The sequence below is a fragment of the Coloeus monedula genome (assembly GCF_965178545.1).
Source record: "Coloeus monedula genome assembly, contig: HAP1_SCAFFOLD_96, whole genome shotgun sequence".
Lineage (NCBI taxonomy): Eukaryota > Metazoa > Chordata > Aves > Passeriformes > Corvidae > Coloeus > Coloeus monedula.
In genome coordinates this window covers 422,607-437,223 of record NW_028120806.1, presented here as the reverse complement: position 1 = coordinate 437,223, position 14,617 = coordinate 422,607, and positions in this window count along the sequence as shown.

Here is a 14,617-nt window from a genome sequence, read left to right as displayed (position 1 = left end):
TCACACGGGGCTGGATGTACAAGGGCTGGCTTCAAGCAAAAAAAGACCCCCAAAGCTTTTCTCCGAGGGCTGTCCCCTGCTCCCCACTCTCCCCTGGCAGAGCAGGCGTGGCACACAGCACAAGAGAGGCCAGCCTCAAGGCTTGGAGCCTGGACCAGAGGAATAAGGCTTTAGAACCCTGCAATGGTTTGGGTTTAAGGAAAGGACATTAAAGCTCATCCCATTCCACCCCCCTGCCATGGGCAGGAATGCCTGTCACAAGCCCAAGTTGTTCCAAATCTTGTCCAACCTGGCCTCGGACACTTCCAGGAATGGTGAGTCATGACCTCTCTGGGCAACCTAACCCTTTCTATTTCCATTTCCATTTCCTCCTCAGTGCAGGTGTCCCCTGCAGCCCACGAGCACAGGGCCGGTGACAACTGCCTGTCCTTGTCCTGTCCCCCTGTGCCCCCTCGTTGGACAAGGCTAGAATGGCAACACACATTCCCGAAGTCTGGCTGCTTCCTTAAATCCATGGACCAGCTAGTGCTATCTCTGAACAGCTGAAATGAGCTTTCAGTGCCTAGAAATGAGCAGGAGTGACAAACAAAGGGATTTGAATCTGGAAATAGGTGAGTTCCACCCGCCCACCGCTGCTGATGCAGAGGCTGGGGCTGGGGGCAGCTGTGCAGCCCTTCCCTGGGGCACGGATCCTGCACTGGAATGTTGTGGTGGTGTTGCCAAACCGGGCCTCAAACCAGGAGAAGATAAGCCCTGACCGTTTGCTCCCGACCCAGGCACACCCACAGCCCTTCCCAGGGTGTTGGTCACTTGTCCCCATCTTCACATTTTCACTGCAAAAAGTCAGCTGAAATGATTCCCAAAGAGCTGAAACCCCAAAGCACACTGGGAAAGGCAGGTTTAACACAAATTAAATGGCCACAAGAAAAAAACCCCTCTAATTTAGCACAGGGTGTTGCTCTTTACTTCCCGTTTTCCTTCATAAAGTTATGTGCATTTGTATATAGCAATCTGTAAATAGGGGTGAGGAAAATCCCTCTCCCTAGAAGCAGAATTAAGTGATTATGCTTCCAAAATTTACTCACCATTTCAAAACTCAAGCAAGCAGCGTAGTTCCTGTCCACAGCAAGTTTGGCACATTGCATTTCTAGCTCTGTTTGACTGACAGACCAATCTGATTGCAAAGCAGTGAAGCACACAGAGCTCCAGAGCTGCCCACAGCCCAGGGACAGCTGGGTTTTCTCTCTCAGCACATGCTGAGTCTTTGTCCAAATTTGTGCCTGTCATTGCACATTTAATGGAAAAAGCTTTAAAACAGCATCTGGGGAGCTCATGTCTAAAACTGAGAACACCAGTGCACCTTAGTTTTGGCTTCATTCTTAAGCGTCTCCAATGGATAATCTGTTTTCTTCATTTGAAACAGGACACTGCTCTCACCAGCAGAATTAGGGTGCAGGCAGGGGAGGATCCTGGGTTTAGTCACAGCCCTGCTAGGATCTGAGAAGGGCACTCACCTTGTCAGGGAGGGATGAAGAGGACAATCCTCCTGAGAAGCCCTGGCTCCGGATTAGGGTGGAGATGGGAGGCAGGATGGCAAGCACGGGAGGCGAAAAAGTTTCTAAAATGAAAATAAAAACGAATGTTGAGCTAGGAAACACACCATCTTCTAGTCCTGGGGTGTAGAGGAAAGCAAATCACAGGGAATTACGGTTATCTGGGATTTTAACAGGAGTGTACATGACAGCTCTGTAAAGCCGGGAGCCACAGGAGCACTTCCTAAAACAAATAGCTCAGTAGACCTTATTGCAGAGGCCACTTTTACAAATTTCCACGCGACTGAGCTGTGCATCTGTTCTGTTTGTACTGCCTGCAGACACTGCTATAAAGTACTGTACATTGATGTAACTGAGCGAAGGAGACAATGATATAACCATGCACTGTACAAGATTTATTAAAATAGTTAAGTTATAACTCCATCTCCGTCTCTTTCACTGGGTTTTCATAATGGTTTGTCACTGAGAGTCTCAGAAACTCAGCAGAATGTCTGAAACCACACATTTCCTTTTGGGTTTGGGGACTGACATTCAACAGGAAGGATGTTACGGCCTGGATAGCTGTGTCTTAAGAATAGGGGCAAAGCATGAGAAGGCTGCACAAAAGCACATTCTTGCCTCTCTGGAAGGGGAACGACTGTGGCAGCTGTCCCAAGTGGAACCATACAGAAAGAGGGAACAGCATAACCCCATGACTAGGAGCCTGTTACACGGATTCTCCAACATTTCCAGCCAAGAGCCATCCTGTTTCCAGAAGCAAAAGTTTGTCTTCTCTTTTCCTTAACAATTAAATTACCCAGCTGAAATAACTGGTAATTCCTGCTGTAGATGTTTTGGAGAGTACAATTTCCAAGTGGGCCCACACTAACAAGATCACCTCTTTTACAGCCTAAATAAAGTTCAGGCGAACCACGAGCCCAAAACACCTGCCTTACTGGGCCGAGGGCTCTCTCAGCGCCTGGAGCTGCACTCGATAAACCATTTCGAACCTTGCCACAACGGCGGGGAAGGGAGCCCAGAGCGCTCAGCTCCTGCAGCGGGGCACCACCGACGCGGCCCCGAGCCTTCCCTCACGGCCGCCTCCCTCAGGGGCTGCCCGCCGCCACCTTGCGGCACCGGCCGCGCCCGGGCCCCGCGCGGCCACGAGGGACGGGTGGCTCAGGGGCGGGTCGGGCGCCGTACCGGCCGCGGGGAAGACTGCCGGGGGTTCTGGCGACACGGAGACTCCGGGGACAGGAGGTTCCGGGCCCGAGAGATCTCGGGGCCAGGAGACTCCCCCGATACGCTCCGTCGGGGACGATGGCGGCGTCACGGTCGCCAAGGCGAACCCCCGCCCGGCCCTCACGAACCAGCCAATCAGAATCGCTCTCCCTCCCGCGGCCTCGTCCGTCTCCTGTCCGCGCTCCTGATTGGCCGCTGCCGCCCAGCCAGGCTGGGATTGGCGGCGGGCGGCGGGAGCGCGCGGGCCGGTGCCCTTCGGGCACGTACCGTCCCTCCTGGGCGCGCGAGTCCCCCGGAGCCGCGGACGTGTCGGTGTCCCCCGTGAAGCGGCAGAAGGTGGAGTCGGCGCTGGACCAGCTCAAGCACCACACCACGGTGGTGGCGACACCGGGGACTTCAACGGTGAGAAGCGGCATGAGGGGATCCTGTCTCCGCAGCTTCTGCTTAGCCCCCTCTCCCGCCCCTCTTCACGGAGAGTGGGCGAGCCCGGCCGAAGGGGCGCGCGCTGCGGGGACCGACCCACCCTGGGGCCGGAGGGGGGGCGAGCGGGACGGCGCTGGGTCTCCATCCCAGGGCAGACCCCGCCGTGATTTCTCCCAGTTTGCCCTCGAGTGTGCCCTGACCACTCCGTTCAGCTCTGCGTGCTGTCAAGGAGAAGTGCCAGACTGAAGCCAGGCTCTGCTGCTCTAATTAATTTTGGGTTTTCTTCCAGTGGGCTGTCTAGATCTGGGACTTGTTTGGGGTTTTTCAGACTCACGCTTGGACGGGGCTTGGAGCAGCCTGGCCCAGTGGAAGCGAGTGGAACTGGATGAGCTTCAAGACTCCTTCCAACCCAAACCATTCCAGGATTCCATGATATGCTTAAAAACTGATTTGGGGTTGGAGAGAAAGAAGGGAAATGATGCTTTTTATTTGTTTCACTTGAGCTGTACATTGATCTTCTCCCTTTTTGCATTTCCAGGATGCAGAAAGTGAGAAGGAACTTGAGGAGATGTGCTCAGTCCAAGAGAAATAATTTTGAAAAAACTCATCTCACTGGATACTGCAGCAACAGTAAAATCCCAAATGGATTTCATGATCCTGACAATTCTGAGTGCACTTCAGGGATAAGGCACAAGATCTTACAGAAAAACAGACGCAGCAGCACACACCCAGGAAAACATCTTGGAATTAATGGCATAAAATCGTGGTTTATTTTCCTGCATATGTTTGATTTTAGGATCCCTAAAAATGTTACATTCCTAGCATCAGGAGTCAGGGGGTAATTTAGAGGTAGTTGGTGATAAATATTTTTGGTTAGATGTAGGGCAGATATTTATGCCTTACATAACTCTGTAATATAAATATGTATTATATATTAGGGCATATAGCTATCTATTTATATATAACCTATTTTTTATGTGTGCACAGATATAGTTTATATCAGACACTGTGCCTGTCTGAGGGCCTTGCTACTGAGCTCCTAACTCCTTCCTGAGGAAAACATCAGGCAAAAGTTGTTAGGTTTAACTGGTTCCTCTTTTCCTTAATAATTATTTTACTCAGTTGGAATAACTGAGAACAGCTGTTAGAGATGTGCAGTTCCCAGTGGGCCCAAGGCACTTTTTTGCACAACGCAGAGTGGCGTTTAAGGTATTCAGTAGTCAGAGAAGTGAGGATTAGGATTTTGAATGCTCTTGGGCAACAAGGCTGGCCAGAGATCCCTCCTAACTCACTGTGGGACAGCAAAAACCCCACAGCCAAGGGTAACCAGGGAGTGTGGGGATGGAGAATTTAATGGCATCAGGTGGCAGCAGTGCCAGTTCAACTGATAAAAAAGTAAATCCACGCCTGCTCTAGAGGAGTATTGTTCCTGGACGTGTGTAAATACAGGGACACCTCTTTACTCTCAACTGAGGGAGGTTTGTGGTTGTGGTGCCAGTTCACCCTTGAGAGTTCCAGGCTTTATTTCAGCTCCCCTGGCCGGGCCTGATGTGCAGCAGTGGTGCGAGGGCCGGAGCCGTTCGCTGGCTCTGGGAACGCAGATGCCATCATGGCCCAGTGGGGGGGGGGAGCTTAGGCTGTGGTGGCAACCTCAGAAAGGGATCAGATGGCTCCTGGAACTGCCCAGAGTGCAGGAAGGGAGGGGGAACTGAACTGCTCCCACAGACCCCTGCTGGCCTATGGTTCTGGGCCAGGCCCATCAGAAAAGTGGCAGCATCAGTGGCACCTCAGTTGTTACTGTCCTTGGAGCTCTCAGGATCAGGATGAAATCATGTTCATGCACTACTGGGAAAGCAGGGAGCAGGATCAGTGCTGTAACTCTCTACACTCTCTCTCCAGGAGTGCCTTGGGTCATGGCAATTTCATGTGTGGAATAGTTTCCTGTGTCTGCCTGGGCAGCTGCAGTTATTGCACAGGCATTCAGGGCTGACAGTTCCCTGCAGGGAGAGCTCAGCACATGTGCCCAGAGGCAATCCCAGCATCTGCAAGAAAGAAAGAAGCAGCAAAAGGTGATTGCTTCTCTTTCAAAGTTCTTTCAAGTGCTCACACCCAAACCAACCTTTGCTCTTGATTCTGGCCAGGTGCATGGTGAGCAGTGGGCACAGGTCATGTCATCCATGCTGGTGTGAGTGATGCTTTCTGGGGGAAAGCAGCTGACCTCCAAAGTTCCCTTCCTGCCCTGTGCCTGATCTGCACAGGAGAAAACCTCTTCCAGGAAGGGATTGTGCTTCCTCTAATGCCATTTGCCCAGTCTGTTCCATGGGGATATTGCCAGCCTGGGGCAGCAGAGGCACACGCAGCTCTCAGCACTCTCTGCTCCAAGCACAGCTCTGGGCTCCTTTGCACACTGCCTCTGCCATGGGGGTTTTCTCCAGGAGAAGCCAAGGAATTGCTCCTGGAAGGGTGCAGATTAAGTTATCCCAAAGGGAAGCAAAGAATAAATATCTCATTTTTCCATCAAAATGCTCATGCTCTTTCCTACAGATGATTTCAAGTCTTTCCCACAAGCTTTGCCCTACCCATCATCCCATTTTTACCCCAAAAAGTAATTTTCTCTGTCCTCCAGAATGTCTCAGTGTCTATCCCCAAAATTTTCACTGTGTCTCTGCAAGTGACTACCTCAGTTTACCTCATGCTGTTCATTCTCTTCCCTGGGGATTGCTTCAGATTTTCCCTCCAAGCTGTCCCTGTCTGTGCACTTCTGATTTCTTCTTTTTTACAAGAAAGTATTCATTCACTACTCTGGAGATTAGCTCCAGTTTTACCCCCCCAAAATTGCCCTAACATTCACTAGTCATTGCCTGATTTTTACCTCACTATGTTCATTCTCTCCCCCTAGAGATAACCTCAGGTTTTACCCCCAGTATTTTCCCTACCTGCCCACTAACTATTTACTCTTTTTGACCTATAAATATTCTCTTTCTATCCTGGAGATTTCATCAAGTTTTACCCTGAAATATTTCACTATCTTTCCAGTACTGTCTCACTTTACCTCAGGATGTACGCTCTCCCTGCCACACATCACCCCAGCTTTCACCTCCAAAATTATTGCTACTTGTCCACTACTTATTACCTGATATTCACCTCAGTATGTCCATTCTCTGCCCAACAGGTCATTTTAATTTCTACCCCCCAAAACTTGTCCAACCTGTCACCTAGTGACTGCCTCAGTTTACCTCAAAAATGTTGTCTCCCCTAGAGATTACCTCAGACTTGACCCCCACATTTTTTCCCTGTCTGCAAGTTACTACCTCCATTTAACTTCAGTATGTTCATTCTCTGGACTACACACTCAAGTTTACTCTCAATCTCCCTGCCTCTCCAACACTGATTACTTCCTTTTTACCTCAAAAGATTGATTTATTTTCTACCATGGAGGTTACATCAAGTTTCACCCCCAGAATTTACTAATACTTCCACAACTGATTCACTCAGTTTACCTCAACAAGTGTTCATTCCCTCACCTAGAGGTGACCTTGTATTTTACCCCCAAAGGTTTCCCTACCTGTGCACAACTGATTGCTATAGTTTACTTCAAAATCTTCATGCTCTCCATTACAGGTCACCTCAAGTTCACTTCAAAAGTTTTCCCTACCATTTCCATTAGTGATTATCTCAATTTTTACCTCCAATAAGTCATTCTCTACCTACAGACACTGGATAGTAAATCATACAAAGATCTAAAACACTGCACAAGAAACAGCAGAAAGTTTTCCATGAATAACACAAGTTCCTTTTTTCCCCTCCTCCGCCTAGGACTGCTACCAGGAGACAGGAGAGCTGCTATCAACACTCAAACCTCCCAAGCGTTGTTATTGCTCAGAGAGCTGCGCTGGCACTGAGCTACTCCCATGCACCTGCAGGGCTCTGGGGAGGGGGAAGACGACCTCCCACTCCTGCCTGGAGAAATTTCAATGCCCTAAAAAGTCATTTCCCTTCTCTCTCTCTGACCCACGGCCAAAGCAGCTGTGTAGAACAACATGGACTACTCATGGAAGGGATGATTCAGTTGTGGGAAAAACGCTAAAGAAAGACTATCACCCCAAATTTCAGGGTGAAAACACACTGCTTGTTAACAGGAGCACACAAACTCATTTAAACCAGAGAGCAAACTGCACACCAGGAAAAGAGCTGAAAGATAGGCCCTGCCTTGATTGATAATTCCAAAGGAAATTCCCCACAGATCATAGGCAATTACCTATAATTTTACCTCCCTAATCACTGGATTTCTGACTTGGGTTGCTGTGGAAGTGTTTCACAGATGCCTTGAGGGGTCAGGGGCTTGGCTGGATTCTTTGTGGTTAGTCCTGACAGGCCCAGGCCAAACCCACCCACCTGCATTGCTGCTCCACCCCAAATTTGCATGAAATACTGAGAACAGTTTATAAATACTCCCCTTCTCTGTCCTTCCTGACACATCCATGGAGCAAATGTACTCTATCCATTGTTCCCAAGAGCACCTCTCCAGCCCAAATCCCAGTTTTCACCAGCACAAACCAAACAGACCTAAGACAATTATTCCATCAGTGCCTGCAATTCTGAGCTCCCTGTTCCCTGCCACTCACACACCAATCTCACCTCAGCCCAGAGACTCCCTGTCCCCAAAGGGAAACACAACCTGATAGGGCACAGCTCTGGCACCACATTTCCCCTTGTTCCTGGAAAGCCCTAGGTAAATCCAGTCCCTCAGACCTTGCATCCCTGAACACCAGGAGAGCTGGAGTTTTACCCAGATCCCAGTGCCCTGCACGGCTGCGCTGACACGAGCACAGGCCGATCGCTCTGCCCAGCACCATCCCTCATTCTCCTCCCATTGCTCCCCAAGTGTCCCCAAAGCACCCCGTGTCTGTGCCGGGGCCAGGGCCCACCCCAAGGCCAACCAGAGGCTGTCACCCAGCCCTGCACCAGCTCCCACCCCTGGGAGAGCTGGGAATGCACTGAGAGCTCGGCTCCCCAGTCCTCAGACACACAAATAATGCCCAACCTGCCCCTCTGGGCACAGCCAAACACCACAATTCCATCATCCCCAAGGAACTCTGGCAGTCGCCTCTTCACCGGCACAGGTAGGACTGGGCTGTCAGAAATGGTATTCCCTAGGCAGTTCATCCCAGCAGAAAGGAGAAGAGGAACCCTGTGTCCCTCTGACTGACCCCACAGCATGGGCAGGACCAGCTGGGTTCTTCATATTCTAAATTTTAAAATGAACTGAAGAACCTGAAAGGCAAAAAACAACACACACATAAGGTTAGAGCCAGTCAACACACACAGACAGACACACTCTCAGACACCCCTTCTTCAGTTTACACACTGACTGCAGCCCTTACTAGAAACACTCCCCCCTAAAGAAGATGCTTTAACATCTTCTTCCATCTGCTGCTCCTTGATGTGGAACAGTAGATCCTGGGAAAATTGGTAGCATCAGTGACCATAGGGATCAAAATTTGCCTTAGGGACCTGCAAGACAGCATGAGGCAGTCTGCAAAGTAGCTGACAGCTAGGAGTTATCCCCACACCAGCCCCATAAACTTTCTACCCAAAAGCCCATAGACAGGAGAGGAGAGTTCTAAAACTGTTCAAACTAGCCAGGACTGAATGTGCCAGGGCAGGGCAGCTCCAAGCATAAGTGGCACATGGATACACAGTGCATCAAATATAGGCAAAGATGACATGAAGACTTGAGATAACGCTTCAGAAGATAAATTCTTGAGACCAGGATGCTTTGAGGCGACGGAAGCTACAAAACTACTGCAGTGAGGAGGGTCTAGTACACTTCATACAGAAGTCCAAGGGAACGGCACATGAAAAAAAAGATACTACCAAAACTGAGAAGGAAGATGGATAGGAACACCTTGTGTACTTCTTCTGGTCTCAAAAAGCAAAACCATAAAGATGCCAGAATAAGCCCGATCCAGGAAAGTATGCAAGTGCTCCTGCTGCCAATATGGCCCATAACGATGCCTGTAAAGCACTGAGACATCACAAAGCCCTATGACACTGAAGACAACGGACACAGACCACATAACATAGACACAAACTGAAACTGCCCAGCAGTTTTACCTGATGGACCCAAGATTGCTAGTGCAAGATAAGCCAGAGGCTGATGACGCCGAAGGAAAGAAGGCTCTACAGCAGTAGTACGTGACAGTGAAAGGTAAACTCCTTATGAGAAGTTAGTGCCAAAGCTGGTAAGAGGATGCTCAAGAAGTGCAGTAGGCCTAGAGAAGGAGGCAACAACTGCCAGCTGGTACAAAGGGATCCCTAGAGAAGGATTCTGCTGCCAAAGGCTGAAGTGACATCACAAAACATGACCGACCCACAAATGGCCAAGATGCAAGATGTCCACGTGCTTGCTATGCTCAAAAGTGCTCAAAAGCATGGCTACACTGAAGAGTAGGCAAAATTTAGACCATGGCAATCGTGCCAGACCCGAAGGCAGGCTCCTCGGGTGAAAAGATGGACAATGACATCGAGACTCAAAATCCAATGATGCAAAGCTCACAAGAACATGGAGATGGGTTGGAACTGCCCGGCCCAGCAAAGGCTCAAGTGATGCTGAAGAGAAACCCTCTCTCCCTTCACCTCCAAGGGGCCTGGCCCACTACAGCCCTCTCCTCTCAGCTAACTTCAAATTGCCTCCTGTGATTCCAAAGGTTTTTGCCTTCTCCCAGCCAACAGTCCCCACACTTAGCTCTCTGAAGACCAGCAGACGAAATCCATCCTCAACAGAAAAGAACGCTTCAGCACCGTGGATGTCAATACATGGCCCACAGCCCACTTGGGTGGCTGCAAAAGATGGAGAATAATGACAAAATTCAGACTGTGATGACATGTCCCAGAAGTGACCCCTTGCACAATGCCTCTCTCCCTCATAACTGCTGAGGCTCATCGCTCACCAGCCGTTTCCAAACTTAGGCTCTGCACCTACTTGTGGTACCTAAGACAACAAAACAGAAACTGCGACTATTGCCCTCCAGAAGAATAAATGCACGGGCTGGGCTCCCTCTGCACCACTGGCCCAGGCTCACCTCAAATCTCCATCCGACTCCAGAGGTGGCCCGGACGATACCCGCAAAGCGAAAAGGGACACGCTTCGCATGCTGCCACGTACCTCTCACCTATCAGTCGCCCCACCTAAATGCCAACTCACCTGCTCGCCTCTGTCCCTTGGCATGCCCAGGGCAGCAGCAGCACCTGCAGAGAAGCAAAGCAAAAAAACATGCTGAGACACTGAAACCACAGCCTCCCCGCTCCAACTCAAGTACACCACACCTATAGCTTAAGCTTGCACCCACCTGGCCTCCAGCATCCCAGGGCCGGGACACCTTCCCAGTGGACCACCTAAAATGCACAAACAAAAACGGATGCTTAGAGCTGCACCAGAAACTGATACCCAAGCAGTAACAACTCATTCTGGCCACCAGTCACCGCTCACCTCGCTCCATCGACCTCAACCACTGATCTTCAGCATTACTTCCTACAAATAAAGATGAAGAACAAAGCTGTAACACAGTCACCATTTACACTTGCCCTGCAAAGACAAACGGTGACTGACCTTCCTGTGGGAACCACCTCACCTGGTATGGGGCACTCTGCCACAGATTCAATCCATCTGCATCTGAAAGAAAGTGATGACAAAAGTCAAAGTACTGCATCATAACTTAGCAGCTCCAGACACTTTGTGTTAATCTAGAAATACCATCTTGAGTCCAACTAATCCCTACATTACAAATGTCAAGTCCCTAGGACTTATCCTATTACACCTACACCCAGACTATGTAGCAGGGCAAAGCAGCCCCAGGCCAAACACACAGACACCTGTGACACAGGAGATGACAAACAAGGGGATGCAACAAGGAGAGGAAAGTCTCAGCAAGAAGAATTACCAATGACATGACCTAGATGAGGCTCAAAGAACTCTGGCAGGAAAAGACCCTAACAGAAGGACTTATGCCAAGAACCGCAAAGATGGACGCCCGAGAATCATACGGTTGGAATCCTCTACCTATCCTCGCATTCTCCCAAGTCCTAATCTGTTATAAGGGATCGTTGCGGTGCACAGCTGTCAATACAGCTCAGAACAAGACTGTAAAAGGTGTCTGACTCAATAGTGCTAAAGAGAGATGCGATTCCCATGCATGTCCGAGCTTGCAAGTCAAAGGTTCAAGGGTACCAGCGTCCGGCCAAGGAACGCAAAGGAGCTGCTGAGGATGATGCCCAGCATTTCTGATAAGCCCCTCAAAGGGGTAAAGCAAAAGACATGTGACACAAGATGCCCACAATAGAGACACAGAACACACAATAGACAAGTGACACAACACGCACCAGGACTGCTCTGCCCTGCACACCTCAGCATTGCGATCAACAGCGAGACTTTGCCTTTACGTGGCCTAAGGGGCCCTCTCGTGGACATCCCCATCTCCAAAGCTAATTCAAAGATCCCTCCCACCAAGTCCTGACCCAGCACCCCACTCTCATCCCCCTCCCTGAGGTGTAGCCCTCGACTTAGCTCTCAGATATCCAGGGATGCAAATCCTCATCAGGTGCAAAACAAGGCCACCTCATCATCTGGAAAGTTCCTGCCCTCAGAGGGCTGTTCTCTCTCAGTCTACTACAATAAAGAAAACCCAACATCAGTGCCTGAACTCAGCAGCACATCAGCCAAAACCCAACAATTCCACTACTCACCGGCTCCTGAGAACGCCCCGGTCCTTGGCTCATACTCTGTGGCCGCACTCCGAGGCCGACGTCGCAGGGTATCCCTGGGTTAAGGGGAGACAAGGTGATGTGGCATTGCTGAAACTTGAGGGGACCCTCGCTCCTCCCTCCCTCCCCGACTCGCCACAACTCCTCAGCCATTGCCAAAGGCTGCCCAGATGGCACCTTCAAACAGAAAAGGTACAGGCTTCATCGCAGAGCCCTGTAATACTTCTGGAAGGCTCACAGGGGCAGGCAGCTCAAGGGTGATAAACTGGCTCCATCAGCTGGTCCATGAGGGGGTTCAGCCCCTGTAGGCATAATACAAGTGGGCCACCTAAAACACACAAATGGATGCTCAGACAATGCATGCTTTGAGCTGCCCCAGAATTTGGCACCCGAGCAATAACTGGTTGCGTCCACTGGTCACTGCTTACCTCACTCACTTGACCTTGACTGCTGATATCCAGGTTTACTTCCTAAAAATAAAGACAAAGAACAGCCCTGAAACATAACCAAAATGAAACACCACCCCTGAAAAGCTGAATGATGACCAACCTTCCCAGGGGAGAAGGGGCAAAACAAAATGGAAAGGCACATGCCCATGTAGTGTCCAAAAGGGTTGCATTGCCAAGATAGGTTCCACCTGAAAGTGCTTGACTGTGACCTCTTTCTGCAAGGGTGTCTGTCATGTTGGAGTAGCAATTTGAATGCTGCAGACCACCTGTAAAACGCAAAAAAAAAAATCAAAGGCTACTTATAGTTTCATCACTAATACAACAACTCCAGTAGCATCCAGTTCTGTGCTGGAATCAATACTCATCCAGCTCATGGTCCCCCCAGTGCCAATACCCTGCTGTGCCAAGTGCTTCGCATCTTCAAAATGAAAATCCCAACAGTGAGGTAAACATAGAGCCCAAAGTCAGGCCGTAGCTTGGACTTCAGGCACTGACCCACCTCGCTGCTGTGCTCCTCTGGTCTCCTCCATTCATATCAGGTTTACATGCTCTCCCTCTGCAAAAGAATTATTTGTCAAAGTTACCCAGACAGACAGGGAAAGCTTAGCCTTTCCCAAGTTCTCATTCCTCAAAGCAAACTGCCTAGGATCCCACAGTAGTCGGCCTTAGGACAAACTACTATGAAACTGCAAGACACCACTGCACCACTCCCACATCTCCACTGAACACCACACAGACTGGCCACAGTCACTCCATCCGAGGCGTGGCTCAGGTGGCTGAGCAAAGCAAAAGGCTCCCTGTAAAGTCTCCTTTCTTCTCCACCTAACCCCCCCCCAAGACTACTCTACAGAGCAGAGCAATTCCAGGCTAGACACAAACTCAAACAACACATTATACTACAAGCAGTGGGACATGAGGATGATAAAAAAAGCTCTCGGCAAGAAGAACGATAGCAAGGACAGGGACGACGCCAAAAAAGATAACTGATGGTATGGCAATGGTGGATGAAAGAGGCTCTAAGGAGCAGAAGAAAAGACTGGAACAGTGACCTGTTCTAAGAACTGTCAGTCACAATGATCAAGATGGCTGTGAGAGACAAGGCCACATTTAGAATGCTCCCATATCCTGACAATCTTACAAGCCCCAGGACATTACAGCTCAAGGCTGGAAAGGATGGATGGCAGTACAGCTGGGAACAAGGCCTCAGAAGAGATCTGACTCAATGCTTTCAAGATGTGATTCCAAGATGTGGCCAAGCCCACTGGTAAAAGAACAAGTGATATTGGCATCCTACCGAGAAGTACGAAAGTTCAAGAAGCTAGAGATGATGGCCAATGCTTATGATGAGCCCCTTAAGGGTAAAAGACAGAGAGATCTGATCCAAGGGAAGCCAAAGACACAGAACACACACCGGACAAGACAACACACACTGGAACTGCTCTGCGCTGCACACCCTACAGTTGCAGTCAAAAGTAGGGCTACTCCCTTTAGCTTACCTAAGAAGGCCCTTGGAGAGCATCCCTTTCCCCTACACTACTTTTTAAATCTCTCCCAGCAATTTCCAACCCACTATCCTGCTATCATCCCTTCTCCGGGCCCCAGCCCCCAACTTAGCTTTCAGATGACCAGTGATGTGAATCCACACTGGATGCAAAGGAGTCCACCTCAGCCATCTCCAAAGGCACTGGGATCACCAGGTTGGCCTCTTAGTCAGCTATGACAAAGAAAACCAAAATCAATGCACCAGTGTAGTGGCATACAAGCCAAATCCCAACAAGTCAGCTACTAACTGGGACCCTGCTCCCGCTCCCACTCATACTTGCAGTCTTTAACTTACCTATCAGAAGCCTCCATCTCCAATGTCATCTCTGACCCAGGGTAGCTCCCTCTTGCAGTACAATGAACCTGCTGAAAAATTTGGAGTGTAATACTGACACAATCTGGAATTTCAGGAAATTGCAGTGCTTCTAAGAAAAACAAGGCAAAGGAAAAAAAAAATACAAAAAGCACCAGGCACCTTAACAACCTTGAACACTCGATGCAAAAATCATGAACTATGCACTCAATGCTATCTTCTTCACAGTGTCTTCAAAGCCTCTATTGCTTTAGATGCCAAAAGCACCTGCTGAAAGAAAACTGAGAAAACCTGAACGACCCCCCCCCTTCATGGAAATAAGAAGACACCCTCAACCCAACTAACCCCACGGA